A 5,349-nucleotide genomic window follows, 5' to 3' on the forward strand; every position below is an offset into this window, starting at 1 on the left:
TTGTGTTACAACAATATTCGTAAATTCAGATGTATAGTTGTATATATTAACGAACACTTGTAGTGAAAAAATATTTTTGACTTTAATGTAATCAAACACATTACAAATTTACAACACTGAATCAAATCTAAAATGTTGAACCATCATTTTAATAAGTTTGGAGCAACGTATGCAATTTATCAGCGAGGAGGCAGTGAGGAACCCTGATGATGGTGAGACCACTGTTCCGGAGGTTGAGACAGCTGTCACCTCTGGGCAGCCCAGTACGACGACGGTGACCGGCATGAAGAGGCCGGCTCCATCGGGTTCGTCCCCGCCTGTCAGAACCTTCAAGCTCAAGAAAACTCGTAAGTATAAATTATATTCAGCTTAACTGCATATCTTTCCGCCATCATACTTATATATTTTGTCTTCGTGTAGGCGTGGATGCAACCGCATTCCAGAGTGGAGCGGGAAGGAGCATCTCTGGACCCATGACGGTAGGTTTGGTCAACCTACCCGAGGCGATGACCCAGGCGGCTGCGCCTGTTTGCAGCATTGGTTCAGTTGCTCATCCCGTTGAGGCAACTGTTCCAACTGTAACATCATCTCCGCCGGCTGTCAGTGCCATCTTCACGGAATCCTTCACTGAGCCGGCGGTGGTTTTTCCTGCGGATTCTTCCGCAGCGACGGCCACGGTTGTGAGTTCACCTCCAGTGAGTTCACATCCGTTGGTTTCTATCGCAGGGGCCTCTACAATGCCTCCTCCAGCGCCGGCGACTACGGCCGGTCCCTCAGGTACGTTCAGGGTTGGGGCTTCTAGCCTATCTTTGCCTCCTTCCCATCTCCTTGACCTTTTGGATGGACATCCTTTAGGTTCAGGTGATGGGTTTGGTGCCTATCGACCTGTTGTCGACCCTACAGGTGCGTGGGGATATTTTGGCCTTATCCCTTTTATCATTTTTTTAACTGTTTTTTTTATTGCAGTTCGTGATTCCAACGAGGTGTACGCTCCTCGGTGGAGTATCCGCCGGGGAACGACCCTCCGGACTACTGCGGATTGTGTCGAATGGGCACGCCACGCCGTCCCAAGTGGTGCGTTGGGGGAAGCCATGTCTAGTTACCAGGAGGGTAGGCTGACGAATGAGCTTCGGATTCACCTTGCCCGGATGCAGCCGCGCGTCGAGTTGCTTTGTCGTGAAAACGACAAGTTAAAGACGGCGCGTAGCCAGGAAGTGGCTCAGGCGCGGGCTATCCGGGAGGAGAACAGGAGACTTGCCGCCATTGCTGCGGAGAAGGAAAAGGCCTTCAAGGCCCTCGAGGTTGAAGTTCAGGCCCGGCTCGAGGCCCGCTACCCAAGCTGTTAACGAACAGCTTAGGTTGGCTAAGGAGACTGCACGGAACGCAACCGAAAGGGCCACCAAGGCTGAAGCTGTTGCTGAGCCTCTACGCACTGAAGTTAAAGAACTTAAGGCCAGATTAGAGAAGCTCCAGCAGGCTCATGATGCCTTGGCCATGGAAGACGCCAAGAAGCTCCAAGAGATCTTGGACCAGAGGGGCATGCTTGACCGCACTGAGCGTAAGCTGAAGGGCGTTGAAGAGGCTGCAGCTAAGATGTGTTGCTTGCCAACCTTACTAAAAATGAAGCCGAACGCGCCCGTGATGAAGCTCAAGCTGCCCTCCAGGAGGCTCTGCTCACCAAGGAGTGGCTTCTACGAGAAGCGTTGTCGCAGGTATGCGTAGTTCCGTAGTTTCTTCACGCTTTTCTTTATACTTAGAAAAGTTTTTAATATATTTTTATTTTGAAGGTTGTGCATCGGGTTCTCACGAACACATCCTATGACGATGCTATGAGCGCAGCCGTCAACGCTTCTCATGAGGATGGGGAAAAGGCTGGGGTCCTACTTGGTCTAGGGTTTGTTGAACAAGGCATCCTGCCTTCCAACTTCCCTCTTTATGACGTGGATACTGAAGCTGCTTATGACCAAGCAGTGAATCAGTATGCTGCTTTCCCGCATCCGGTGGTGGGGAAGGTGAACGAGATTGCTGCTGCTGATGATGGGCTAGCTATTCTCAAGGCTTTCCTTGAACCGCTACACTCAACTGATGGTGCGGGTTCAATCGGGAGTGGTCCTGAAGCTTGATCCTTTAGATCCCTTCCCACTGTTAGAATATATTTATATTTTTGTATGCGGGTATATGCCCAGCAATTCTTGTAATATTTGAATTTTGATGAAATATAAATTATTTGTTAATGCCTTGCATTTTAAACCTTATATGTTTTCACGCATATTTTAGTTTAACTTAGCAATTTCTTGAGTATTTTGGATAAGTTAACCTTTCAACGTGACAGATAATAGGTTAAAGTTTTGCTTCCTCTTTCGTGATTGTGCGGGTAAGACCGTCACTTTCACTTAGTAGGATGGCTAAACTTTACCTATATCTGACCTGCGTGAAGGTTTTCCTCATCTTTTCCTTAGAAATTTTTACCGTTTTTATGCTTATGCGGGTTTTGCCGCCTTTCACACCCAACGACTTACTTCTTTTCACACTTATTTATGCGGTGAATACCGGCATATCAGTGTGGAAAGTTCGTAAGTATAAAGGTAAGGTTATCAACACAATGTGATAAAGGAGAATTATTTCCATTAGAAGTGGCTCTAGGCCTTTTCTTTACAAGTTTGGAATTGATCTACATGTAACATTTGCGTAATTGAGCTCCATTCCATGTTCTTGGGATGGGGGTGCCATCGAGCCTTTCGAGCCGGTATGCGCTGTAACACCCCGACCAAAGGCGGATTATACATCGGGGCGCCACATATTGCTTCATTACTCGCGACACTATTGGTGTCAATATTTATTAATACACATTTTATCGCGCACGCGCAGCGGGGAAAATAAAGAACATAAATCAAACATAAATCAATATATTATAAATTATAACATTCAAATAACATTAACTTGTCTTGATACATTTTAATTCTAGGTCCAAAAGTAAAAACGTCCTACGTGTCCACAAGCTCCAAAACAGCTACTGCAAACCTGAACATGTGTTAAAATAAACGTCAAACACTTGCGTGTTGGTGAGAAATCAAGTTTAATAGATAATCATAGATAATTACAGTAAATCTGCGCGCAACACGTGTATGTCTAGAGTTTAACAAGGGTGTAATCAGATTGTGATCAAGCCTAAGATAGTTCATAGATCATAGTTCAATCCATGCTCCCAATTGAGCATAAAAACGAGAAAACATCTGTGCAAGTGTAAACAAAGAAAACCGTAAACGATAGGTCTCCCGTGTTCAACTAATGGTACCAACGGAACTGCGGAATAGGCCGAACAAAGCGGTTAATGATACACACATACAAATAAACAGCCAAGTAAACGTCCTCAACACATGGGATACTGCGCGACTAAAGTTCATAAACAAGTTTAAGACTCAAGTTTTGTATGAACACATGAACATCCCAAAGCATTTAAAATAAAAAGGGATTAGATACGAGATAACTCACATGATAAACGATGCGGTGATAGATAAAGCAAGAACCAACTTTAAACAAGCACAAGTTAACCTATAAATAAGATTATTGTTTTAATGATTTGTTTTAAGTCTTGATTATAAGTTAGCATCATTAATAAGTAAATTATAATATATATTACCGGAAAAGCAGGAAGAACAGGAAGGACGACGGAGGCAGAGAGGAAGACGGCAGAGAGCAAGGAGCAAGAGAACAGGAGAGATTAAGTGTTTGTGTGTGATGTGTTAGGAAAAATAATGCTATTATTTATAGAGAAACCCTAGGGAACACAATCCTAGAAAAGGGGAAAAGATCTCAAAAAGCAAAAGATTCCAAAAGCAAAAGATATCAAAAGATATGGCAGCTGTAGGGGGCAAGATAAAGCTGTCAGCGAACAGTAAAAAGGCATGGGCAGTTCAGATAAAGGTACTGGATAAAGCTTGGCAAAAGCAGATCTCAAAAGATAATGTCAGTCACTTTATCTACCAACCAATGGGGTTGGTACGCATGCAGCGCCGAAAGTAACTATTCAGACATAAAGCAGATTAGGTCAACAGCTCAAAAGATAAGACAACACAAAAGCAACGGCTAGATTCAACACAAGAAAACTCAAAGGGTACAGCGCGAGAAGGCTAAGGCGCGAAGGCAAACACAGAAGGTCAAGAGAGCGCGAACGCGAAGGTAGACAAAAACAACCTTAACGCGTCGCGGAAAGAACTATATTTCCATGCGCACTGCGGGAAGAACCACATTTCTTAGCGCGCCGCGGGAGGAACTAAGATTCCTAGCGCGCCGCGGGAAGAACTATAATTCTTCGCGCGTCGAGGGAACTACAAATCCTTAGCGCGTCGCGGGAAGCGTTCGTCTCGCGTAACGCAGGAACAGATGGTCTTCACGCAGGATTCCTTGTAAGGGGTCTGGCGCGTGGAGCTGCGCAGACATCCTTAGGCGGGAAGGAACAAAGGACAAGCAAAGAGTTGAAAGAGGGAAGCAAGGCTTAAGGGCGGGACGGCGACAAGAGGGAAAAGAAGGCGGAAAGAGAGAAGGAGAGGGACGGGACAGCGGAAAGAAAGAGAGAGAAAGAGGCGGGAAGGAAAATATATTATTATTATTAAAAATAAAGTAAAATATATATTAAATCATAAAAGAAAGAGATCGGGTCAGAGAAACGGGTACCTGGGTCGGGTCGGACCAGGGCAGATGTCACAGTCTCCCCTACTTTAAGAAATTTCGTCCCGAAATTTATCTCGAAGTAGGTTGCGCAGAGAACAGGTGCGGGTACTTGATCTTCATTTGATCTTCCCTTTCCCATGTAAACTCGGCTCCGCGCTTGGACTCCCAGCGAACTTTCACGATAGGGATACGACTGCGCTTGGTTTGCTTAACCTCGCGATCCATAATCTCAACAGGCTTCTCAATGAAATGCATGGATTCATCAACTTGAACTTCATCAAGTGGAATGTGAAGGTTCTCGTCAGCTAGACACTTCTTGAGATTGGAAACATGGAACGTTGGATGCACATTACTGAGCGCGAGCGGCAGGTCAAGTCTGTAGGCAACTTTTCCCACACGCGCGAGAATCTTGAATGGACCAACGTAACGAGGAGCAAGCTTACCCTTCTTCCCAAAGCGGACAACACCTTTCCAAGGCGACACTTTGAGGAGAACAAGATCACCAACTTGAAATTCGAGAGGCTTTCGCCTACGATCTGCGTAACTCTTCTGTCGGCTTCTGGCAGTCAGCAAATGATCACGGATCTTGGCGATTTTATCGGTTGTCTCTTGAACAAGTTCGGGTCCTGTGATTTGAGTTTCACCCACTTCGCTCCAACAAATCGGGGAGCGGCACTT

The sequence above is a fragment of the Bidens hawaiensis genome, unplaced genomic scaffold (genome assembly GCF_021521415.1).
Source record: "Bidens hawaiensis isolate Kalapana, Puna unplaced genomic scaffold, B.hawaiensis_p1.1 tig00029749_1, whole genome shotgun sequence".
NCBI classification, from domain to species: domain Eukaryota; kingdom Viridiplantae; phylum Streptophyta; class Magnoliopsida; order Asterales; family Asteraceae; genus Bidens; species Bidens hawaiensis.